The sequence below is a fragment of the Heterocephalus glaber genome, unplaced genomic scaffold, assembly GCF_053883595.1.
Source record: "Heterocephalus glaber isolate CG9 unplaced genomic scaffold, H.glaber_assembly_v1.0 deba00000594, whole genome shotgun sequence".
Classification (NCBI taxonomy): domain Eukaryota; kingdom Metazoa; phylum Chordata; class Mammalia; order Rodentia; family Bathyergidae; genus Heterocephalus; species Heterocephalus glaber.
In genome coordinates, this window is record NW_028258151.1 from 23,379,748 (window position 1) to 23,406,879 (window position 27,132).

At 40.9% G+C, this 27,132-nt stretch overlaps 1 long non-coding RNA gene across 1 annotated transcript in view; it reads left to right on the plus strand.

Moving 5' to 3' along the window:
* The window catches only part of LOC110350633 (uncharacterized), a 36,109-nt gene extending 31,797 nt beyond the window's left edge, over positions 1-4,312 (plus strand). The window contains exon 8 of the long non-coding RNA XR_002397322.2: positions 295-4,312. This is a non-coding gene — a long non-coding RNA (uncharacterized LOC110350633). The remainder of the gene's footprint in view (positions 1-294) is intronic.
* The last annotated feature ends 22,820 nt before the right edge of the window (positions 4,313-27,132 follow it).

The following is a 27,132-nucleotide window of genomic DNA, read 5'->3' on the forward strand; positions in this document are numbered from 1 at the left end:
TGGGGTTTTTTGGAGGGGGGGTAAGGAGGGATGCTTTTGATATGTCTTCCCATATCATTAACTATGTTTTCAACAATGTTGAAATTAAAAATAAGTATTAGTTAAAATATTCGCCAAGGTCAACTGTGTCAATAGCATGCCGGCCGCAACTGATTGATAGGGATGACTTCCTTCTGTTCATACCTCAAATTTCTGGCATTTATTGGGCACTTAAGATGTGCCACTCTGCATTATCTCAGCTAATCCCCACAATAGCTCTGTGATCAAGGCTCTTTTACTCTTCTCATTTTACAGACGATAAATTCAGAGAAAGGTGTGACTTGCCCAGGATCCTGTTGCCCACAACCTGTAGGTATGGAACCAGAAGTCAAACAAGCTCATGTTCTTGTTTTAGACCCCAAGCTTGTGTGCTCAATTGTGTAGTTTTATTACTTTCCCTCTGTACCTTCATTAAGTATTTTCAGTGCCTAATTGTCCATGCTCTGTGCAGGGTGCTATAAAGGAGGATTATACAGGTACAGTGTGCACTATGACTCTTGTTGACAGCAGCATATCAAAAATAAAGGCTAATAAGCACATGAAATGATGCTCAATGTCGCTAATCATTAGGGAAATGCAAGTCAAAACTATACTGTGATATCACTTCAAACCCATTAGCATGACAACTATTAAAACACCAGAGAATATCTAGTGTTGGTGAGGATGTGTAGTTATAACTGTTAGTAGGAATGGACAATGGGGTGGGCACTATGGAAAACAATATGGTGGTTCTTCAAAATATTAAAACAGAAAGCAGGATCTTGAAAAGATATTGGTACACCCATATTCACTGCAACCTTATTCATGAAAGCTAAAACAGAAGCAAACCACATGTCCATAGAAGAATGAATAAATAAGCAAAATGTGGGATATACATACAATGGGATGTTGGCCCTAAAAGGGAAGGAAATTTTGACACATGCTACAATATAGATGAAGCTTGAAGACATTCTGTGTGAAAAAAGAACAATGCCAAAATACAAATACTCTTAAGATTCCATTTTTGTGAGGTACTTAGTCAAAATTCACAGAGACAGAATGTACAATAATGATTGCTAGGGGCTGAGAGGAGGGAGATTGGGAAGTTATTGTTTATGGGCTCAGAGTTTCAGTTTTATAAGATGAAAAGAATTCTGAGGATGAATGGTGGTAGTGTCAAATGACATTATCAATTTATTGAACAGTACCGAACAGCACACTTAAAATGGTTAAGATGGGAAATTGTGTGTTTTTGGTATATTACAACAATTTTGAAAGATTGGAGAACGTGAAGGGCGTGTACACATGTGTATCACCCACTGACTCCGAGCTGGCGTGCTGTAAGAGTGTAGTGCTGATAGCTCCTGGCCCCTGTGATTATGGGTGCAAAAGCAATTTGGGATAGAGGGTGTGGCGGTGGGCAGGGAGACAAGAAAGAGAAAGGTGTTCTTCTGGACCAAACATAGCTCTGCCATGCTCAGGTAGATGGTTAAACACCAGTGCCCAATCTATCACCAAGAAAGCATCCTTTCCTCTCCACATTCTCTCCATTCCACATTCTCTCCAGGCCGCACTTGCAAAGTTTCTTCTGTGTACAGCTGATATTCCTTTTTTCTTTTTTGGTACCTGGGATCGAACTTGGATCCTTGCGCTTGAGAGGCAGGCGGCAGAACCGTTGAGCTAAATCCCCAGCCCTGATGGTCCTTTTTAATAATTTTATTTTTGATGCTTCTTTTTAGGAATTTTATTTTATTTTTCTGCTACATAAGAATGAAGTTGAGCATTTTTTTTTTAAAAAAATTGAGAATTACAGAAAAATCATAAATGGCCCAAACATTGTCACACTTCCTCTTTGGTATTAAAATTTTTTTCTTTAAATAACAGTTTAAACATTCAACCGGCATTGTTGGTCTGTAATAAACAACAGTGGTATAAACTCATCTTCCCAGCTCTCAGCTCCAATTTTGTTCAGCTGTTATTTCTGTCTTTTTCTCTATATTTTTCAATAGCCGCCCAAATTGCTATCCTGGCTTGTTGTATTAGTTTCTTTTTATTTATTGTGTTTATTGCCATAAAAAAGTAAGGATCAGTTCTCTTATGGAGCCTTCTTCACACGGGACCTGCCCTTACCACCAAGAGCTACAATCCGCACCTCTCACCCTCCAGGCGGCGATATTACCATAGTGGTTAAGACTGAGGCCAATATCTATAACCATATAAATATTGTTCATGTAATGTAGTAGGATTGTATTTTCTTTCTTGTACTATTTCTTATCCTCCTCCACCTCCTGTCCTGGCCCTGAAGCTCTCTGTACAGTTCACTCACAATAAACACACTTTGCTCTGTGTGGTTTTCTAAACACCCATCACCAATCTTTCTCCCAGCTCTTTCTCCAACTCCATTCTCAGTAAGATAGTCCATCAGCTTTTCCCCACTGACATCTCTCCCTGAGCCCTCCAACCTGCCCTGGTGGCCATTCTGATTGAGTGCTTAATTGTCTTCCTGGGTCTCCTAGTCTTTATCACCCTGGGAATTCCAGTCTCCCATTTCCTGGGTTGGATCAATTATGACTGGACCCCATGTCTTTCTCTTTGTTTATTGCTTTGCTTTGATTGCTCACACTACCTATAATCTTGCTAAGAAAGCGCGAAAGAGAGACACATTTTGTTTTTGTGTCCTGGGTTGCATCTGGAAGTCACTAGCCTGGTGACTTCCTCATGGTGTCTTTATCTGCACACCAGGATCCGGCTGGACTTCCCAGGCATAGACAGCTCTATTCTGTCTGTTTCCTCGGCTCAGGATGAACTCATACCCCAGAACAACACTTCTCTGGGTCCTGGTCTGGCGTGAGACACCTTCTGTGCCCAGCAAGTGCCAATCAACACCTGTGTTAATAATACCTTGGCCTCAACACTCAAGATTTAAGTTGCATTAATCACCTAATAAATAAAACCTTCACAAGTGCTAATTACTAACTAGTCCTCATGTTAGATCCATTTAAAAAGGTGGCATCTTAGAAGCTATAGTGCTTATAGTCATTAAACAAACATTTATTGTCTACTGTATACAAGACGACACACAAGGGCTTTCAGGTAGTTCAACTGATTTAATCCTCACAACAATCCTATGAAGTGGGCATTATTGCCATTTGTAAAGGAGGAAACAGTTCCAGAGAGATAAAGTTTTTGGGGCAGTCATTCAGTACACTGATGGTGCACTTACTAGTTGTTAGATGGCAATATGGCAGGAGCAGATACATACATCCTTGGCCTCTTATAGCTTCCAGTCTAGCTAAGGGTGAGAGCCATCAAACAAATAGTTTCACAAGTAATTTATCAAATGGATTTGAGACAAGTCATGAAAAGGAAGTAGAAGATGTTATGGGAATGGATAAAGGATGTCTGAGTCTGGGAGTCAGAGATAGTTTTGAAAAAAGTAGTCCTTAAGTCTATAGATGAAGAAGACTCCACTAGATGGACTAGGTGGAAGGGAGAGAGGGAAGGAAGAGCATAAGCAGAGACTCAGAGGCAGGTCAGGGCTTTGCGGAGGGAGGCATAGGAAGATCACTGTGGCCTGAAAAGGGTAGAAATGTGGCTTTGCAGAGAGCAGTTGTAAGGGTTCCTGTGCTCTGTTAAAGAACCCCTGTGGGCCAGGGATTTAGCTCAGTGGTTCCGCCGCTTGCCTCACAAGCGCAAGGTGCAAGGACCCGAGTTCAATCCCTGGTACAAAAAAAAAAAGAACCCACATGTTTAAAACTTGGCTGGAAGATTTTACACAATGAGAGAACATGATGAGATTTATTTTGTAAGAGCTCATTGTCATTCCGGGTCTACTCTGGAGGGGATGTGAATGGGCCTGCTGAAGAGGGGTCAGAGGAGATGTGGGAGAGGAGGGATTGAGGAGACGTGCGGCAAGATGCTTGTTCAGGGTCTCACGGACCAGCTCCTGCGATGACAAGGCCACAGCTCTTTCGGTTGGTGAAATCTGCTTCTTTCTCCAAGCCAGGAGGAGTGGGCCACTAGCACAGAGTTCTCTCTCCATGCAGTGCTGGGGACACTGAGTCACAGCCAGACAGCTCTGTGTCTTTCCTGTGAGTGTCAGAGCCCTTACATTATGCTGTACAACTCCTCAGTCACTAGGGATTTGGGAACCAAACATAGTCACTGCCTTTAGTAGCTCCTGGCCTATTAAAGGCGATGGGATGTAAACGGGGTCCCAACCCCAAATTAAAGGTGAGGAAGTTATAGAAGTCGCAGGATCGTACACAAGTCATTTTTGGATGTTTAACTACACTAAAAGCAGCAATATCTTGAATGGTCTTTAAGCTGGGTTGTGTATTTCTAGGCAGACCATTTAAGTTTTAGACCTATCCTGATTCTCTGTCCTGGCCAGGAATCGTATTCCTTCAGAACATTTGTAACACGTATGAAATTGTCTTTACTTTTTACAGTTCAAATATTCTGCTAAGTAATTGGCCTTTATGGATTTAGTGTTCAAATGTTTTAAAATTTTCTCATGAATGAACTTCATGGTCATGGGATCAGAACATAGCCATACAGCTCAAAGTTCCTACAACATTCATAGTTTCCGGTATAATATCTTTGTCAGGACACAGACTCAAGATTGGTTTGAACACAGGATTTTCCTTGTAGGAACAGTGAATAGGGACTTGAGGATATGTGTCTCCCCGGAAACTTTGGGGTTCAATGTGCAAAAAGAGTGCAGACCCCTGTGGATCTCATGACTTCTCGACTAAAGAGTCCCTTGTGTGTTCCTTGGGGACCTTCCCCAAGGGGCCATATGCGTACGGCAGGGGGTGGAAGATGGGAGAAAAAATAAAAGTTGCTTAAGGTAGATGATTTGTTCTTGACAGTTGTAAAAACCCATACTCCCTGGCCCAGGCCTTAACAATGTGGTTTGCAGTACATAAAAAAGTGATGTGTTACAAAGTTTTGATTGATAGACAGAATGTGTAAACACAATTTACAAAAAACCCTAAAATATATAATTCTCTTTATTGTAAGTTCTCCATAGCCAATTGATCCCCAACAGAACACTTCTGTTGATGTTTGTTCTGGGATCTTGTATCCAGAGTGTAGCCAGGTATTTTAATTGATGAACAAGTATAGTTCCTCCAAGAATGAGGGTTGGTATTTTCCTTTATGTTAACAAGCAGGAAGCAAGTGCAACAACAGAGTTACACATTGGCCTTCAATCGTTTGTCGATGTGTGCAGATTTGCTGAAGTGGCAGATAATTTTCAAATGCTAGAAGAAGATTTCCTCATCTCTTTGTGTGCTATTTAGCATGCATACATTGGCTATAGACACATTTTGGAATTTAATCTGCATTGTTAACATTTCTCCATTTTTTTTCAAGTTCTAGACCAGAGGTCAGTAAAATGTGGTCTAGGGGCTAGATCGGTTCCTCCAAATGTTTTAGGAAATAAAGCTTATTAGAGTAAAACCATATCCATTTATTGCATGTATTGTTAAGACTGCTTTGTTGTTAATATTGCAGAATTGATGAGGTTGGACATAGATTGGATGAGTATAAACCCGAAAGTGTTTTGGATCTGGTCCTTTACAAAATAAGGTTTGCCAGCCCCTGATCTGGACAGTCAGAAGAGTGTTTGCAACTTATAGAAGGATTCTTGTTGACCCAAAGGTTATAGAGTTTGAATGTCTGTTAACACTGTAGGTATGAGGGGCCTCTTTGGGAAGTTAGCCCCTGCCCTGGAAGTTACTGTCTTCTCCAAAATTATCACCCCAGCCTAAACTTATACCTTGGTGTTTCCCAGGAGGTTCTCTTGAGAACCTCACCCTCTCCTCTTTTTAGTTTTAGTTCTTTCCCTTCCCTCTGATTTCCCCCTTAAACCTCACAGTTGTGGCTGAGGCCCGGCCAATGTTGTATGGACTTGGGAGAAAGGAGACCCAGAAACCATTTGGCTGTTTGTCCAGAATCATCAACTTGCACCCTGTGTGGTCTTGGCCAACACTTGAGCACACCTGGTAGATCACCGGAAACCTGTGTGGCCCAGGTTCCTGGTTGGCTCTACCATCTGGCACCACCAAGGGTGAAGAAGGGCAGAACTGCCTTTGGGAAGCTGTTCTGGATGTTCAGAAGCAGCACCTTACAGAGAAGGCCAGGAGACTGGGGACCATGCCCAGGTCAGCTCTTGTGCTGAAGTGGGAAGAGGCAGTGAGAACCCCACTGGGGCTCACAGGACTCATGGGCCACCGGCACAGTGTAAGAAGACTGAGCTGGGAATCAGGCCAGGCTCTCACCTGACAGTATAAATGAAGAAACGAGACCGAGGGAAAGGCATCTGGGTTTCCATGAAGATTTACTGATCAGCTTCTATGTCCCAGACTTTGTCTCAACATTGGGCTACTGCATGGAATAAAATGAAACTTCCTGTTCTGACGTTGCTTATATATCTAGTGGGGGAGGCAGAAAGTAGCAATGTGGCCAAGGGGGATTGTGAGGGGGAATGGTAGGAGCTCAGGGGTGAGGAGCTGGATCCTGGAGCAACAGTGGAGGAGGGACCAGGCAGGACCTCCTGGATCTCCAGTCTCTTCGAGGGGTCTTACGTTCTGATTTACATCTTAGAGGACAACTCTGGATGCTGTACAGGGAGACGAGGTCAGATGCTATTAACAATAGTTCAAGTGGAGGTGTCTAGGTGGCAGAGGTGATAAAAAGTAGGAATTTCTAGATTTGTTTTGAAGGCAGAGCTGGCAGGATTTACAGGTGGGTCATTATAGGTGGTGAGAGAGAGACAGATCCAGGGTTGACTGAAGTTTTGGGTCTGAGCTAGTGGAGGCACAGAATTTTCATTTCTTGAGATGGGAAAGGTTGAGAAAAGAGGCGTTGGAGGTTGGGGGCAACCAGAGCTTTGGATGTGCACATGGTAGCAGCACAGTGCTGGTGTTGAATAGAAGCCGCTTGAGGCTGGAGTGCAGAGGAAGAGGATAGAGCAATGCGTGTCAGCTTAGGAATCATGGATACAAAAATGAATCATGGATACACAAGACGATCCCACTTCAGAGGGAGGTTGGATGCAGGAGAGTGGTGGTCTAAGGATGGTTAGAAGGGAGCATCCAGCAGAAGAGATCCAATATTACAAAGCAAGAATGCACAGAGGATTCTCTTCACCGAGGTGTTTTCAGAAGGGTTAGCTGATAAGTGCACAAAGTGCCCTCCTCACAGCCTTGTGGACACAGGCTGGTGGCCTCTGCATGCTAAGGGGTCCTGCTGCGTCAGTGCCTCAGTGGATGGACTGTAATATTTGGAAACATTTTTCCAAGTCAATGCTAAATGACAGTGTATGTCACTTGGCTTTCTGGCATGCCCTGAGTCAAGCAGATTGCAATAGGATGTGGTAGCTGAAGGAGACTGGGGGTGGGGGTAACTCCTGCAGATGTCAGGCTGGAAGAACAAGGAGTGACTGACTGATTACTACTCCCCAAGGGGAGAAACCAGAGTTTCTCCAGAAGCACTCAGTACCCCACCTGGACCACAATAGCTTAAATATCAAGTTTCCACCCTTCTTTCAAGTCTTGGTGTTGCCGTCTATAGTTGTGTGACTTCAAGAAAATTGCTTAACTTCTCTGAGCCTATATTTCCTCATTGGTAATGACTAACAATTCCTACCATATGGCATTTGTAAAGATTAAATAATTTTAAGTACATTAAAGTGTGTAGTGAACTGCAAAGCGATATGCAAATAGAAGAGGTAGAAATGACTGTGCCCATAATCATATGGCTCAATTTACGCAAGAATTGATTTTCACACTTTGCATAAATAATGGAAGTTTCTATACTCAACTCATTGAACCTTCTCTCTTTGAGATCCAAAATCCCCAAACAGAAAATTATCCTTCTCGATCTGGGCGAATATTTCTTGCTGGTCCAGAGAATAAAGCAAGTCCCACCACAACATGGCTGGAAACATGAATCAGAACTTTCAGTTCTTGATCAATCCAGGCTCTCTCCCTCTGGTTTCTGATCTGCCTCCTTATCTTTGTGAACCCTTTACCCACTTGCCAGGTGAAAATGCCTCTGCTCTTTCTCTTCTGCCTCCCATGAAGTTGATAAAAAAAGCAAGAGGGAATGTGCCAGATGAAATGAATCCTGATCTTGCCAGCCTCAAGTACTGCAGCGTTTTTAGGCTGAAGGATGTGGTGTGCATATGATTGGATTTGAGGGAGAGGTGTGGGTGGAAGAGAGCCGAATTCTTTACATAAAATGCCAGTAGGTCTGGGTTCTAGTCTAGACCTTTACAAACCATCTGTGTACAACATGTCCATTAATCCGTACAGTGTGAGGATTGATTTTAGCTTTGAGGATCTGGATTCTCTGGACTTTTCAGTGTAGACCAGAAGCCCATCACTCTCAATCTGGTTATTTTTATATTTTACCACTAGATGGCGATGTTTCCTCAACCCCAAAGCAAGTTTTCACTGCGCAGGTGTGGGGGGTGAAGGGGTGGAGGGGTGGAGAGGTGCGTGTGAGGGGGTGTTTCTTTGTCAACATTTTCTTCCCTGAATGTACATTCTCCAAAAATGTAAAGGAATGAAAGGCCTTTCCTTTTGAATACGTCACGCAGCTTTTGCTGGAAACGGACAGGGCCCCTGTTAAAAGAAAATGGCTCCTCTCTGGGAGGGTTGGGAGCTCTGGCTGGAATGAGGTATGGGAACTGGGCCTAGGGAGGGGGTGCATGTGCGTGTGTGTGTGTGTGTGTGTGTGTGCGTGCGTGCGTGCGTGATGAGACTCAGCAAGGAAGCTTGCTTAGCCCAAAACTCCACCCCAGAAAGGAGTCTCAGACGCCAAGCGTTTCCTGGCTCTGAAGAACTAGGAGCTGCCAGTGCTCGCACAGGGATGAGACGCACCTGGCTGAATCAGACTTTGTCACCTGGGTAGGTCAGCAATGCAAGCAGACGGGGAAACCGAGGCCTGGAGCGAGTCAGCGCTCCTGATTCTATCTCCTTGCCAATTGCTCTGTGTTTAAACATTTCTAATGACTTTCCCAATGCTGCATGTTCTGTGCCTGGCGAAGTTAAGTCCCTGGCCTCCGGCCTGCCTGGCCCCTGCCTCTGCAAACCAGGGAACTGACCCTAAATGAGGCCCCATGAGCTGATCAATTGGTCCAGAGCCATCCGAGCACAGCCCTATCCAGCAGGAGAGGAAGGTCATTTAAAGTAACTACTTATTAAAGTGCAAAACAAATCTCATAGTAGCGTTTTAAAAAAATTGGTAATATTTATTTGGGATTTTGTATGGATTAGACTCTGTTAATCACTTAACATCGTGTCATCCTCCTAACACAGCTGTGAGATAGTATTATTATCTCTGCTTTCCAGATGCATCTGAAACTCAGAGAGGTTAAATCACGCGCCTAAGGTCACACAGCTGGGAAGAGCAGAGCCAATATTCACACCCTGATTTTGCCTAACTCCACCTTTGATCTTGCAGCATCCACGAGGTGCTGGCTCTTCGTGACACTTTCTCCCATTTATAGTATCTGATGTAGAAACTTATCAGAGTTTCTTATCGGAGCCCTCGTCATCATCACATCATTTTCCTGTTGTGACATGGTAGCTCTGTGCCGGTGAGCAGGCTCGGGGCTGGAGACCTGGTGACATCAGTGCACACCTACAACACACAGTGTGAACATGTGGGGTGATGTGAGGTGCTCTTGGCAATAACTGCCAGCACCAGCATCCAAGAAACAGTGGGAATCCGGTTCTGCTTGGACATGTCCCCGCACCTGCCATGGGGAGGAGGAACAGGGAGCCCCGGGGACGCCCAGGGACGGCAGCTATGTGCGGAGGGCCCCTGCTGGGCCAGCTCTGAGTGACGCGGATTATGTGCACGATCTCATGCGGTATGAGGACAGCACATCGTGGCCAGGACAACTCTCTCCTTGTCTTATGGGGGATAGCATCTCAAATGCAGGAAGGCATCCTCAGTAAACAGATGCCAGATAAAAATGTCTTCAGAAGTCAAGATTCTTGTTTTGCCTCAAAAGGGTGTGAAGCTGAGATGAATTATCTCATTAAAATGTAGACTAATTACCATCAATGCCCAGAGCAATAGTTACTGTCATAGAAATAAAGATGATGGATTGGATTCCCGACTTAACACAACCCCCTTCTAACCATGTGACCTTGGGCAAATTACCTAGTCTTTTCCAAGTTTCAATTTCCTCATCTTCTACAAAGGGAAAATACTATATCTGTCCCAAGGTTGCTGCAAATATTAAATGAGATTATGTATATAAAGTACTCGGCTGGGCATACATTCTGGTAAACAGTGTTTACCACACTTCCTGTGATGAGCACAGTTGCTATTACTTCCTGCTCTTACTCTAGATCCTTCTGTCACCATTATAAAGCTTTTGGAATATTTGAACCCATCTACAGCTCCCTTGTCTCCAGGGTTAGACATCTCTGCCTGGTGACCGCTCATTTATCTCTCACCCTCCCCATCCTACTCTGTGTTTTGCCAGACTCCAGAGCTTAGGTGATATAGTCTCTTCAGGAGCCATGGTCAATGAAGAACTTACTACTTGTGATAAAAAAAAAATTAATGAATAAATAAGAGGCAATACAACGCAGAAACCAGAAAAAAAAATTATCCTTACATGTGCTTTAGGTCTTAACAGGCCTTTTATTCAGGCTACTAAGAGTCAAATGTGTGCTTAATAAAGGTTTTACAGAGAGCTTGGAAGGGCATGACCAATGGAAGAGGGAGGCAATCCAGTATCCATCACTAGGAGGCCAGGTAGATGGTCCCCTTGGGAGGGCCTGTGGCTCTGTGTTGTCATGTCTGGTCCACACCACCAGGCACAGGGTCAAAAAGAGAGAAGGCTGGAAATGGCAGAGGGAGAGAGGCTGAGTCCTCCCAAGGCTACCTCTTCCCAAGAAGAGGAGCTATGAATCTATAGCAGAAAGGCTTTAAAAAAGTAATAAAGGCTGCCTTCATAATGTTCCAGTACCTGAATGGAAAAGGGACATTTGAAAGGGTACTTGTGACCACAAAAATCCCACTTCCACACACCTGTCACATGGTTTGAAATCTCACCATTAGGATTTCTTTCCTCTGGGTGAGCAACCAGGTAAGAATAGGATCAGGAAAATTTTATTAAGTACCTTCAGTTTTAGCTCACCTCTTCTTGATTATAAACAGAAATGAAAACTAACAACTTATTCTTTCTTTTTCTTTATCATAGAATTTTTTAAAAAAGAGATGAACAAGATTAAGAAAGTAAATTCAGCCTATCATCTAATTATCCAGAGAGAACTGGCATTAAAATTTAGATATTTCATTTTTTAACAAAACGCCTTTCCTTGTGAAGTTTAATAGTATACACTTTATCTTTTTCTTTGTGGCTAGTGAGTTTTGTTTCTTAGCTAGAATATCTTTTCCTGAGTCATGAAGAATTTTTCTAGAAGCTTTGTACAATTTCACTCTAGGTGGTTGATAATCCACCTAGAATTTATTTCTGTGTATGGTGTGAGGTAGGGATTAGTTCTAGTCTTCCCTCAAATGGATATTCAGTAGTACCCAAACCATCTTTTCCTCTACTATTCTGCAATTTTACTTTTTGTTGAAAAATTTATTGCTCACATGTGGTTAGATCATTCTGGTCATTCTTCTGTTCCTTTGGTCTGTCTGTATGTTAGACAGAAATGGACAAGATGTACTTTGTTTTGGGTAACAGACAAACTCACCATTCCATGAATAAATGAAATAGAGTTGTTTCCTTTTTATTGGTGATGGAGGAGAGAGGCTGACATAGGACCACTGTCCTTCCTAAAGTGAAGTGTCTGCCTTACTGGGAGTGCTGATCTCCATCCAGAGACCAAAGACTGGAAATGGTTGACTCAGCATGCAAGTATCACTTGTCATTCCCTTCCTCTTTTAGTTCATTTGCCAGAAACTGTCAGAGGACTCCACCCACCTACAAGGGCTGTGACTTGCTGTTTGCCACGTGCCTGGTAGGGCAGGATACCCAGGTATCGGAAAACACTAGTGACATCCTCCTCCATTTATCCATGTATGGGAACCATGGTCACAATGACTGCAGTTTAGTAGTAAGACTCCACACCTGTAGAACAAGTCCCCCAGCGCTGTGTTTCTTCTTCGAGGTCTTGGCTAGTTTGACCTTTGGGAATTCTATATAAATTTTAGAAAGTGCTTATGGTCTTTAAAAATCCTGTTGTGACTTTTATTGAATCTATAGCTCCATTTAGGGAGAACTGACATTTAAAACAATGAATGTTCCTGTTCATTAACATGAGTTTTTCTCTCTTAATCCCAGTCTTCTTTACTTTCTCTCAAGAATGTTTTATAATGTTTTGTACACAGTTCTTAAACATCTTTTGTTAAAGTTTACCTTAGGTTTTTGTCAAATTTTACCTTAGCTTTAAATGCTATCATAAATGCTATCCTTTTTTATCTTATAAATATTTGTGGTTGGTATATAGAAAATGAATTTATTTTACTGTGTTCACTTTATTTCCAGCACTGTGTGAAACTTTATCAAATCCTAAAAATTATTTGTAACTTTCCCCATAGATTTTCTATGCAACACAATGATCTAAAAATAATGGCAATTCTATGTCTTCCTGTCTAGACATTATGTCTTCATTTCTTTTTTGATGCCTTAACCTTAGTAGAAGCTGCAGATATTGTTGAATAGGTGTGATGATGAATATCACTGTTCTGTTCCTAATTCCAAAGGGAAGATTTTTCAAAGGTTCATTTTTAAATACATTGGTTATTATCTTAGTCAGCATTTCCATACATAATACCTGACACCTACAACTTAAAGGAGGAGACCTTTATTTTGGCTGACAAGAGGCCATGGCCACTGGCTCCAAAGGAGAAAGCATGGTGGAAGACATGGAGAGGAAGACTATTCAACTCATAGCAGCCAGAAAGAGAGAAAGGAGGAGCCAGGGACAGGAATACATCTTCCTAGGTCACATCCCCAGTGACCCCTCCTTCCAGACCATGCCTCCTAACAGAAAGTCAGCTAGCTATAGCACCACCACGATCAGAACACCTTCAAGACACATGAGATTTCTGGGAACATTTTAGATCTAAACCAATTGTTATAAATTACATTGTAGATACTCTACTCAATAATTTATGTGTCCTCTCCTTTTCTAGTTTCTAACATTTTTAATAACAAATGAATGTTGAATTTTAGCAAATGCTTTTTTCACTGCATCTATTACAATGACTATTGATGCTCCTAGACTTACAGTATGGTTATGTTTTGATAAAATCAATATTTAAAAATTACATAAGTTAGAATGGAGTTAATGTACTCCATAGGGTCGGTGGTTTACCCTTGTGATCCCATGGCTGACAGAAACCTGTGGGTCACTGCTGCCCCTCACCATCTCAAGAGAGTATCTTACTATATTTGCTATGCAGGAAAAGATCAGAATTCAAATCTGAAGTGCAGTTTCTACTAAATGTGAATCCCTTTCATACTACCATAAAGTTGAAAAGTCCTAAGTCAAACCATGTATATAATTTTGTTATTATATGTATAATTTGCATATATGTTTCAAACATTTTCCAGGTAAAGTATCCAGTTACACTGATTTTCTGATGGTAAAACAACATTTACTCTAGCATTTACACTAGTATCTTGGAATAACCTAAATTTGGACATGATAATCTTTTCTTTTTATATATTGCTAGTATTGGGTTGTAAATATTTTGTTTAGACTTTTTGTACCTATGTTCATGAATAAAATTGGTCTGTAATTTTATTTCTCAAACTATTCTTTTTGGGTTTTGGTATTATTCTAGCATCACAAAATAAAATGGAGAGTGTGCCCACCCCTTCTATTTTCTGGAAATTTTGGATAAGGTTGACATTAAATCTTCTTTAAATGTGTAATAAAATTGACTTAAAACCTTCAAATTTTAACATTTTATATACAATAAGTTTATGTTTAATTAAAAATGATTTTAATAATTACAGGATTATTTAGGCTTTCTATTTCTTCTTTTGTTAATTTTGGTAAGAAGAAACTTGTCTAAAATTTATCAACAATTTATTAAGTTGTTTATAATATCCTCCCCTTACCTTGCTAATATCTGCAACATAAGGAATAATGTTCTCTTTCTCATTGCTAACATTATCTGTGCCTTCCCCATTGTTTCCTTGCTTTGTCTTATCAGAGGTTTATTGCTTCTAGCAGTCATTTCAAAGAACCAGATTTTGACCATTGAAATTCTGTCTATTGTATTTTTTAATCTTTCATTGTTTTTTGTTCTTTTTGACTTCCTTCCATTCTTGGGGAGGTTATTTTGCCGTTCTTTTTCTAACTTCTCCTCCTAGGATCACTAAAAATAAGTTAAGTTGGCTTATTATAGTCTTCTCATCTGTATATATTTTTATCATTTTGTCTCTCTGCTTCATTCTAGGTAACTTCTTCTGGCTGATCTTTCAATTCATTGATTCTCTCTATCCTGTTGGATTTGCTGTTAAACCCATCTGTTGAGTATTTCATTTTGGCTATTGGGGTTTTAAGATGCCATAATTCCAGAATTCCTATTTGGTTCTTTTCTCAAATTCATAATGATTTTCATTCAGTTCACTGCTGAAATGTTTTTAAGTTCAAGTGTATCGCTTTGAGTATAGCAAACACAGTTGTTTTACAGTCTTTATATGAATATCATGGCTTTCATGAATCTTTCTGAGTGGCAAAGGCTCTCAGACGCATGTAGTACTTACCCACATTTCTTTTATTACATCAATTATTTTCTTCATCATTTAGATATTTTTTCTCCTTTACTACACTAATGGTTTAAGGCTCCCTAAAGGTAAATTTTCCATCTGGTTAATTTTTGTGTCTGTCATAGTATCTCCAGATTTCTTCCTAAAGTGAAAATATTATGAATAAATGAATGGTTGTAGTCTACCTATGTACTTCTCACTTTTTGCCTCTTGGATTCTTGTTGGGTTCCTGTATTTAAGCCACACTGACCTCCATACAAGTTGTGGTTTAGACCTAAAATGTCCCTTAAAACTCTCCTGATCAGAAGTGGGGCTTTTGGAAAGTGATTGAATCATGGAGGTGCTATTCTCATCAGTGGATTAATCCGCTGGTGAATTCATAGATGAATATGCTGTTAGGAAGTGAAGCCTTGTTGGAAGAGGCAGGTCATAGTATTGGAATGACCTGAAAAATATATTCTTGTCCCCGACTCCTCCTTTCTCTCTCTGCTCCTTGGCTGCCATAGCATGAGCAGCTTTCTTTCACCATGCCAATTTACCATGCAGTTTCTGCTTTGGAGCCAGCTTACCATGGACTGAACCCATTGAAACCATGAACCAAAATGAACCTCTTCTGCTTTAAGTTGTGGGTATTTGGTATTTTTTTTTCAGTGATGGGAAAGTGACTAGTACAATACTGGTCTCTAGATAAAAAAAGATACTCCAGCCTCAGGGTCTATGCACTTGCTTTTTCTTCTGCTTTGAAGGTCCTTCCTTTTTAGATATCCATCTGTTTAATCTCTCATCTCATTCAAATCTCTTTTTCAGGGTAGCTTCTACATAGAGATTTTTTCTGGCCACCTTATCAATGACAGTATTATTTTCTCTCTCATCTGCCATACTCTATCATGTCATCTTGATTTATTTTTCTTCATAGCACTTAGCACTAAATGGCAGTGTATTATAAATGCCTCTGTTGCTTATCTGTCTCTCTCAATAGTTTAGGAGCCCTCTGAGGGCAAGGACCCTAGTTTTTTGCTCACCTCAATGATCTCCAGTCCCTTGAAGTATCTGGAACATAGAAATCCTTCAATAAATATTTGTTGAGTTAGTGCTAAGTTAATTGGTATAAATAAAATTAAATTTATTTTCTAGCTGTTCTAAATACTTGATATGACTATTGACTCCATTTTACCTGTGAGTGAACAGAGGCTCAGAGAGATTATTTAATATGCTCAAGGAGACACAGCTAGTGAATAATTGATCTGAGATTTGAAATCAAGTATGTGCCTTTTAAAACTTGCCAGGTCAGCCTCACATACAGGACAAATTCCTACTGAAACGTGCATATAAAATTAAGAGGCAGGTTGGGGGTCCAACAACTATTGGGAAGGATAAAGAGAACGCTGAAACTGAGAGAAAGCAGTAAGCATTTTCTTATAGATCAGCAGCCCTCTTGGAACAATTCAAATGATCAGCTTGCTCTGAGAATCCTTACTTCCTTTGCCCCTTGAGTCAGACTCTACCTGGCTCTTTCATTAGCTTGGCTGATTTAAACAGTGGTGTCAGCAAAAACAGTGACCAGATAAGTAAAGCAATGGATCAGGAAAACAGAAAAGACAGGTCAAATGAGGCAAGATCATCCAGATGTCAAGCCCTGTGCTTGCACACCTGTCCATTCATGTTATCATTTTTTTTAAACATTTCTGATAAGCCCAACAGATGGGCTGCTTCCCCCAGGGCCTCTCTAAATGAATTAATGCAGGCATCTGATGCCTTAGGCAGTCTGATTGGTTTCTACTGGGCTGGAGTAAAACCAGAAGCTTCTGAGCCAAATGCAAGGGCAGAAGAGCTTCCAAGAACCCCTGGAAAAGAGTGAGGAGGTCAATCAAGAGGTGATTGGGAACCTCACATGCCAGGACCCTCTCCTGTTACCTGGTGGTTTGAAAAGGAGATTGGAACACCATTCACCTCCTTTACAGTTTCACTGATGGTTAAGAATAAGAAGAAAAAAATCCTGGGGAATCCTATAAAGAGCCAGCTTAGCGTGGAATTGTCCCCACCATCATTCAGAGATGAAATGGGCTTCATTCTGGATGGAGTAACAGAAACAGATAAGAGCCCAAGTTTGGAGTCAAGCAGAACTTGGTTGGAATTTGGGTCATAGTTGAGTGAACCAGAGATAGTTATTTCATCTGAATCTTAGATTTCTCCTTTGTAAAGTGGGAATAATACTACTTGGCATTACTGTGAAGAGTACATGCAACCATGTGCTGGGGGTCTAGCATTCTATCTGACATATAATGAGGTACCAGGAGGTGGCAACTCGTACTGGGTTTTGAAACTAGAGGGACTGAACCTTTATATGACTGGCCAGAAACCAGCTCTCTAGTCACCTAATGATCCTTCCCTCTTTGTAGGCATGGGCAACTTTTTTCTGTCTCATAGAACAGTAGATCTCAAAATATACTTTCATAAGAATCATCTGGGCTTCTATTAAAAAATACACCATCTCAGTTCCCAGTTCCCAGATTGTCCATTTCAGTAGATGGTGGTAGGGTTCAGAAATTTGTTTCTACCAGAACTGAATGTTTGTGTCCCTACTTCCCAATTTCATATATTATAATCCTAACTCCCACTGTGATGGTATTAGGAAGTGGAGCTTTTGGGAGTGGATCAAGTTACGAGATTAAAGCCTTCGTGAATGAGGCTAGTGTGTTTGTACAAGAGTCCCCAGAGAGCTTCCACCATGTGAAGACACAGTGAGAAGATGGTGGCCATCTTTGAATGAGGAGGTGAGTCATCTCCAGACACCAAATCTTCTGGCACCTTAATCTTAGGCTTCTCAGCCTGTAGAACAGTAAGAAATAAATTTCTATTGTTTCTACGTTTAATCTATAGAGTTCTCTTACAGCAGCCCAAATGGATTAAGATGCCCCTGCCTCCTCTTGAGGGTAATTTTGACTGAGAAATACTGCCCTATGATTTATAGAGTGCTGATAAAGCCTGGCTGACTCAAATGCAAAATTTTGGTCTTATAAAGACCAAAATAGAAATGAATAGTCCTTCAACTCCTTTGGGTGTGCAATTTGCATAGTTATAGCACCTTTTCATCAATTGCAAATGAGACCCAAATGAATCTTTACTGTGACCCAGAAAGAATGTCTTCTGGTGGCAGGGTATGAGGAGAGGGGGAAAAGCCCAAGTACCATAGGGAAATTAACACCAGCCACAAGACACCTGGCTTCTGGCTTCTGCTCTGTAGTTGTGCAACTTTGGCATGTCACTTTTAGATCTGTTCCTTTTTCCTTAAATTGAGAGTGGTATTCCCTCCCCTGTGTCCATCTCAGAGATACCATGGGTTTAGATGAAATAAGCAGGCAGGGTAAAAGAAGAGCAATTGCTTGGTAAGTGTGGAAGACAAAGAATTACAGTTATCGACTGGTCTAGAAAGCAAAGGCCAGTCACCCCCTGTTGTCAGCTGGAGTCTAGTGGAGGAAAGCAGAAAAGAACTCAAGTGTTTTCAAAGGGGGAATTTAGTGCAGGGAGCAAGCCACAGCAGTACTGGAAGAACTGCAAAGACAAATTGATGATGAGGTAGTTCAAAGGTTAGGAAGAACAGAAAGTTACTAGTATTTATAGACTCAAAAGAAAAAGGGAGGAAATAATGTTATCAGAGCCCCTGATGGGCTTGTCTGCAGGGAGCTGGAAGGACAGAGGAAAGGCAGTGACTGCTAGAGCATGCACAGGTGGAGAGGGAGCAGAGGCATACCCCTCGCTTCTCACTTCTGCCATCCAATCTCCTCCTGGCACCCCCATGGCTGAACACAGAGGAGGGTTTCTCCTGTATAGAACTCAGACCCATTTGTGCACAATGCAAAGGTCAAATCGAAGATGGTTCTGTTTTTCCTTCCATTTCTCATTTCTGATATTCTGTCCCTGTAAGAGTGTGATGCTCAATAAGTGAGCACAGTTTCCCAAACAAGCCCACAGCTCCACATCCCTACACAGAAGCCTCTATGTTCATCAACACCGTAATAACCAGAAATCTCTATCAACTGGCACTTTGGCTCCTTAAATTCCTATGTGGTCCCTTATAATCCCAAAGCATCTTAATCAAAGGAGCAGAAAGTTATGCTTAGAGACCATTTCCTAACCGAATACAGATATTAGACTTCTAAAATCTCAAATAAATCAATTCCTGCATAGTAGATATCATAGCTATAAAACCCAGAATATCTGATGATTATTTGACTGAGGTTAATTAGGTAAGGTTTAGGCGAAGGGTGGCTAAATCTTCTACAAATACTTACTTCCCTGCTTCTGTAGGCAAGGAAAAATAATATTGACTAAAGGGTTAGATAAACCTTGATTTAGTGCCATCTCTTCTCTCAAGAATCTTGGCCACTGTGGAGGCAGTGATCCAGCCCTCTACAACCTTAGCCTTTGATACTTTTAAAAACATTTTTTGAGTTGAACTATTAAGTTCAACCGAGGTGCAGCATGGAGTAGGGTAGGTTCCAAGCCTAGTCCCATTAACAAAGAACTGTGTCCAGGAAGAAGAGGTTGTGTCAGGAGCCTCTTTCCTCTTGGATCCATCTCTAGACTTCCCTTTTTCATGGCATCCTCTTATCTCTCCCCTGGGTCTGCTCTTCCTCATGGTCTGATGTTTGAAGTTGAAGGATTTCTCAGGCTCTTTCAGGTAATTCAGAGCTCTTTCCTTAGTAAGTGATAAGTAACAAGAGACCACATAGATTCCACCTATTTTTTCAATCCAGCCTGAACTCTAGGGTCAGGATGGATGATTGGGTGATGTGACTCAAAGATTTTACGCACTGGCATTGTGTGTACTCATAAAATGATCTCATTCCTTGGGCACCTTCTCTGACTTAAGCCTTAGACTCAAGATAAAGCCCTGGATTGTGCCTTTCTGTCTTTCCAGGAGATTTTCATACATCTTAATATGAACTCATGGAAATTTATTGAATGAAAAATGTATGAAACCGTGAATGAAGCAACAAATGGGGATAGTATCCCAATATATTTTATTCATTCTTGGTGGAGATTTGTTTAGGTTGTTTGCAGCTGCTCATTTTGCAAACAGTGATGTGACAAATATTTCTGTACCGTCCACCTTGTGGGTGTGCCTCAAAGTTTCCCTGGGCTTGTATCTGAACACAGATTTGCCATGTTCATCTTCCTCTTCACTAGATATTTAACAAATCACCCTCCAAAGTGTTTATAACAATCCACACTCCTGAAACTGCAGTGGGTAAGAATTCCTTTCTCACTACATCATGGCCAACATCCATTATCATCCATCTTTTTACTCTCATCAATTTGAAGAATATGAGGTAGCCCTGCATGTGGTAGTTTGCACTGCTCTGATTATCAAGTAATATTTTTATGAGTTTAATGATGCTTATTTTTATTGACTTTCTTCTATGCTTTTTTATTTTAGAAGTGAATTTGCATCATAAGGCTATGTATTTCTTTAAAAATGGGACTGACATCAATAAAGGAATTTTAATTTGAAAAAAAAAAGTAAGTTGTATAAGCACTTGTTCTTTCTCAGTTTTGCTGGTACAAAAAATTGGCTGCCCCGCCCTGGAAGACACAGTGGTCCTTCACAAGCTGAGTGTGCAGATGGGAAATCTATAGAAATATCCTGCTTCTCCTCTGGAGATGATAGATCACACAGGAAGGTCAAGGTAAGCCTCCCAAGCCAAGTTCCTACTACTCTGGGTTCTGAGCATTGAGCTACTTATTTCTTTCATGCTCCTGCTGTACGTTTTGCATCCTCAGGCTTTTCTTGGTCCTGGAAAGAAGACTTTGTGTCCAAGAATCTTTGTCTCATGCTTAGTCTTGAGGCCTCCTAGGAGTTTCTGATAGTTACCATGGGAAACCACAGACATGGGAAAAGCATAAAGAGATGCAAGCTTTTAGCCAATGACATCATCAAAAACAAAGAAAGAAATCAAAGGAACTGGGCACGCTTTGTTGGGTTGTGTCTTGAGCTTGTCCCCATTTATGTGTTGGTCATACTTCTGAAATCGATCATTTCCCAACCCCCCATCTTATCTTTCTCTCTGAATTCCCAGATCTGGAACTGATGAATTAATTTTCTTTTTCTTTTATAAGGTAATCAGTCATCTTTCTCCAAAAAGCTCCAAAAGTGAGAGTCACCACCTCTCATGGAAATTACCAGCCAGGTTTAGTTTCTGATGGAGTCTTCTGCCTTAGTCCTTCCTACTCTTGTCCTGAGGTGACCACGTGGGAAGTGCAGATCCCAAATATAAGCCTTCTTTTCCACTGTCACTTGTCCACCCTCACCCACCATTATTCTGTGAGCAGCCAAGAGCATGGAACAGTGATGGGGCAGGCAGATGAGGTGGAAGAGGCAGAAGAGACAAGGGCTTCTGGAAAGAGAGGTGGGAAACTCCAAAGAAGAGACATCAAGGCAGGAAGGGGAGATGCCAGGAGGCCACAGTTCTTCGTGAAACAGTCTTAGGGTGGATGGTGATATTGCTGAGAAGGGCCTAACTGTGGGTAATTATCTTCATTAGACCCCTCTTACCCTCACACTGGGGCCCTTTGCCTTGAGAAACTAGTTAATGACCTAAATCTCTGCGGTTGATTGTCTAATTCACTCACACAGCAAATATTTATTGAGTTCCTCCTTTGTACTGATACTGTGCTGGGTAGCATGGGTGGGAGTGGGAATAATGCAGAGAAAACCTGTCTTTGCTCCTATTGTCACGTAGCAGGGCTTTAAGGGAGTAAGATGGACAAGCACACTTGTTGGCCTGCAGACAGAAATGTCTGGAACAGGATATGCTATGGGAAGGGCATGCCGGAAGGTCAGTCCTGGATGCTTTAAAGACAGGAGAGCGGGCTGTATGGTCAACAGGCAGCAAATGCCAGAGGAAGCATAGAGTTTAGGGATGGTGGTTTCTGACCAAGGATTCTGCCTCTTTGTGAGAGTTTTGTCTACATCTGAGAAATAAAGCAGGTAAAGCACCAAACACAGTGCAAGTTATAAAGTAAGTACTCAACAAAATGTTTTTTTTCTTTATATATATATTTACTGGTACATTTTAGGTATAAAATACATTTACATTCATCATTGGGTGTTTGTACCAGAACATGATGTATCTTGGTTCTTATTTTTTCTCCCATTACCTGTGCACCCTTCACCCCCTCCACCCTTCCCTATTTACACAGACTTTGATTCCATTTTTTTTTCTTTCTCATAATTTTTCCTTTCCCTTCTGCCCTTTCCCCTTCCCCTCCCGGCATCCCCAAACCCTTGGACATTTTCCTATTTCAAATTATCAATTATTCATTTTAATCATTTTCATCCTTATTTACACTTTCAATTTCTCACACTAGAGAAACTATTCGGTATTTACACATGTGTGTCCTATTTATTTCACTTAAGAGTATGGCCTCAATATGCATCCATTTGGCTATAAATGTCTCTAGTTTCTCATTCTTTATGGCTGAGTAGTACTCCATTTTATAAAAAACCACATCTTCTTTATTCAGTTTCCAGTTGATGGGCACTTGGGCTGTTTTCAAGCTTTAGCTATTACAAACTGTGTTGCTATAAACATAGGTGCACATATATCGCTGAGGTGTGATTCTTTTAATTCTTTGGGGAAGATTCGCAGTAGGGGAATAGCTGGATCAAAGGGGACCTGTAGTCCTAGTTCTTTGAGGTATCTCCATACTGACTTCCACAGTGGTTGCACCAGTCTACATTCCCACCAACAGTGGAGAAGGGTTCCTTTCTCTCCACACCCCTGCCAGCATTTGTTACTGGTTGATTTCTTGATAGCAGCCATTTTTTGTGGGGTGAGGTGGAATCTCAGAATTGTTTTCATCTGCATCTCTTGAATGACCAGTGATGTTGAACATTTTTTCATATATTTATTTGCTGTTTTTACTTCTTTGTCTGAGAAATGTCTGTTCATTTCAGATGCCCATTTTTGAACTGGGTCTTTGAATTTGGGGGTCTGAGGTTTTTAAGTTCTTTATATATTCTCAATAGTAGACCTTTCTCTGAGGTATAGCTGCTAAAAATTTCTTCCCACATTGTAGGTTGTCTCTTAGCTCTTTTGGTAGTTTCTCTTGCAGTGCAGAAGCTTTTTAATAAGATGAGATCCCAGTTGTTGATTCTTTGTGCTAGCTCCCATGCTACTGAAGATTTGTTCATAAAGTCTTTTCCTATGCCAATGTCATCAAGAGTTCTACCTAACTTATCTTCCAGCAAGTTTACTGTTTCTGTCTTAATATTTAGATCTTTAATCCACTTTGATCTTAGTTTAGTGCATGGTGATAGGTATGGGTCTAGTTTTAATCTTTGGCAGGTTGAAATCCAGTTTTTCCAACACCATTTATTAAATAGGCTATCTTTCCTCCAATGAGGGTGGGTGGCTCCTTTGTCAAAGATGAGGTGGCTGAGTATGTCTGGAGTTGTTTCTGCTTCTTCTAATCTATTCCATTGATCTTCAGGTCTATTTTTTTGCCAGTACCATGCTATTTTTATCACAGTAGCTTTGTAGTATAGTTTCAAGTTGGGGATTGTGATACCCTCAGCCATGTCTCTGTTGCCTAGAATTGCTTTTGCTATTCTAGGTTTCTTCTGGTTCCAAATGAATTTTTGGATTGTTTTCTCTAGTTCTGTGAAGTATATTGTTGGAATTTCAATCAGCATTGCATTGAATCTATATAGTAGTTTTGGAAGTATGACCATTTTCACTATATTGGTTCTTCCTACCCAGGAACAAGGGATATCTTTCCATTTTCTTATATCCTCTTCAATCTCCTTTTTCAGAGAGCTGTAGTTTTCAGAGTAGAGGTCTTTTCTTCCTTTCTTAGGTTGATTCCTATATATTTCATTTTTTTAGATGCTATTGTAAAATGAATTATTTCCTGAATTTCTCTCTCAATGGGTCTGCTATTTGCGTATAAGAAGGCTATTGTTTTTTGAGTGTTGACCTTGTATCCAGCTACTCTACTGAATCTGTCAATTAGGTCTAGAAGACTTTTAACTGAGTTTTTTGGATCTTCTATGTAAAGTATCATATCATCAGCAAATAATGACAGTTTCACTTCTTCCTTTCCTATCTTTATTCCTTTTATTTCTTTCTCTTTTCTAATTGCTATGGCTAATGTCTCCAGAACAATATTGAACAGGAAGGGGCCAGGGATTTAGCTCAGTGGTTCTTGCACATGTCTGACAAGTGCAAGGTCCAGAGTTCGATCTCCAGTACCTTCCTCTAAAAAAAAAAAGCTCCAAACAATATTGAACAGGAGTGGTGATAGTGGGCATCCTTGTCTTGTTCCTGATTTTAGCGTGAAAGTTTTCAGTGTTTGACCATTTAGTATGATGTTGGCTGTTGGTTTTTCATAGATAGCCTTAATTAGGTTGAGATAAAGACCTTCTATTCCAATTTTCTGTAGTGTTTTTATCATGAATGGGTGTTGGATTTTGTCAAATGCTTTTTCTGCATCTATTGAGATGATCATGTGGTTTTTGTCCTTGGCTCTGTTAATATAGTGTATTACATTTATTGATTTACAGATGTGGAACCATCCTTGCATCCCTGGGATAAATCTGACTTGGTCAGGGTATATGATCTTCTTGATGACACTCTGTACTCTGTTTGCCAGCATCTTGTTGAGGATTTTTGCATCTATGTTTATTAGGGAGGTTGGTCTGTAGTTCTCTTTTTGGGTTGGGTCTTTCCCTGGTTTTGGGATCAAAGTAACACTTGCTTCCAGGAATGAATTTGGAAGCCTTGCTTCCCTTACAATTTCCTTTATGAGTTTAAAGAGTAATGGTGATAGCTCTTCTTTAAATGTCTGTAGAATTCAGCAGTGAAGCCATCAGGACCTGGGCTTTTCTTTGTTGGTAAGTTTTTTATTACATTTTCAATTTCACTCATTGTTATTGGGGTGTTTAGAGTTTCTTTATCTTCTTCATTTAATTTTGGCAATTTGTATGTATCTAGGAATATGTCCATTTCTTCTGTGTTTTCCATTTTATTAGAGTACAGGTTCTCAAAGTAGGTATTGATGATCCTCTGGATTTCTGCTGGATCTGTTGTGGCTTCACCTTTTTCATTCTTAATTGCATGGATTTGAGCCTCTTCTTTCCTTTTTTGATAAGGTTGCCTAAAGGTTTATCGATTTTATTTATTCTTTCAAAAAACCAACTCTGATTCATTGATTTTTTTTGTATCATTCTTAGTCTCCATTGCATTGATTTCTGCTCAGATCTTTATAATTTCCTTTCTTGTATGAGCTTTGGGTTTGTTATGCTCTTCTTTTTCTAGGAGCTTGAGGTTCTGCATTAGGTTATTTAACTGAGTTCTCTCTGTTGTCCTAATATGGGCATTCACTGCTGTGAATTTCCTGCGTAGAACTGCTTTCATTGTGTCCCACAGATTCCTGTATGTTGTACTGGCATTATCATTTACTTGTAGAAACTGTCTAGTTTCTTCTTTAATTTCCTCTGTCACCCATTGGTTGTTCAGGAGGGTGTTGTTCAATTTCCATGTGTTTGTGGGAGTTTTGCGTTTCTTATGTTATTGATCTCCAATTGTATTGCACAATGGTCTGATAATATACAGGGGATAACTTCAGTTCTTTTACATTTACTTAGATATGTCCTATGAGGTAGCATGTGATCTATTTTGGAGAATGACCCATGTGCAGCTGAAAAGAATGTGCATTCTGATTTTGTAGGGTGGAACACTCTGTAAACATCTATTAAGTCCAAAATGTTCTTTTTTCTATTCCTCTTGTTTCTCTTTTCCTTTCTTCCTTTAAAATTTTTCTTTTTTTCCCCTCCCCCAACTTTTCCTACGTCTAGCTGGACTCCATCTATATCTGCCTTCTTAGCATTTCTTAGAGCAGAGGTGTGCAAAGGTTTTCTGTATAGAACTGGGCAGTAAATACATAGGCTTTGCAGGCCAGACAGTCTCTGCTTGAGTACTGCACCCTGCTGTTGGAGACAAACAGCCACAGAGGCTACAAAAGCCCATGTTGGTGCTATTCCAAAAGAGCCTGAGTTATGGGCACTGAACTTTGAATTCCATATATTTTTATATTTAATAATATTCTTCTTTTGATTTTTTTTCCCAACCACTTAAAAATGTAAAAAAGTAAAAAACCTTTTGGCTTATAGGCTGTACAAATGGCAGACCAGATTTGGCCCAGGGGCTGTAGTTTATTGATCCCTGCTTAGGACAATAGTATTTACATTTTGAGGTTTACAACTCAGCTCTCGGAAAATTCCAGGAGAGCTGTTCATTTGTTTGTTCGTTCCTTCCTTCCTTCCTTCCTTCCTTCCTTCCTTCCTTCATTCATTCATGTTAGAGATATTTGTGAGGTTTCCTGGACTCTAGGTGTTCTGGCAACTGTTGTAGCTGTAGCTGTGAGCCACCCAAAGTCCTGCCCGCAGGAAGCTTACAATCTATGCACTAAATGAGCAAGCAAAATAAGTCCTACTATGTGAAGTGCTAAGATCTGAAGCTGGGGAGGAGCCTGGGAAGCCAGGGCAGGGTTGTCCAAGGGACTCATGGAAGTTAAAGCCTGAAGCATGAGCCAAGGGCAGTCTCAGCAAAAATGGAGGCAAGATAGAGGTGGAGAGAGGGTAAGTGGGGATGCGGTCCCCAGGCTTGGGCAGAAGAGGACCCCAAGGGGCCTGAGCACCATAATGCAGGCCTGGCTGAAGGAGAGGGAGACAGACCACAGGCACGGGCTTCTGTGTCATGATGAAGGTTTGCTTCCTCCCACTGAAAGCAGTGCAACAAGCAGGAAATGAGAAAAGGAATTTCTGGGGAAAAATGGTGATGGCTGATTCATATCACTCTGGCTGAGTGTAGAAGCCCATCCCCAGAAAAATGCACTTAGTTACATATTCCCAATTATTTTGCTTATTGTTAGTATTTTTTAGACGTTTCTAGGTTTCCCTTACAGTCTAAACCACAAGTCAAACATTCTGGGGATAAAGAAAGGAAAAAATGGAAAAGCCCAATCTCTATAAAGAAAAGGTTTGTGTTCCCTGGAAGGTTGATTGATATTTGCTGGCGTGAGCCAGCTGGTTCTTCTGTGGGATCCTCTTTGTGGCCCAGCTGGGCAGGGCTTGCTAGGAGGTGGGAGGAAGTGGTTGTTCCACTCTTTGGGGTCAGCTGTAAACGCAGCTTTGATCTGATGGAGGCTATTGAGGGTGAGGGTTTGAGTGCAAAGGTCCTGGAGGTGTGGTGTCTCCCCCAGGTCCTGGTTGTTCTCCCCAATCACACACACACACACACACACACACACACACTTCTATGGAACTAGCAGCTGCAGAC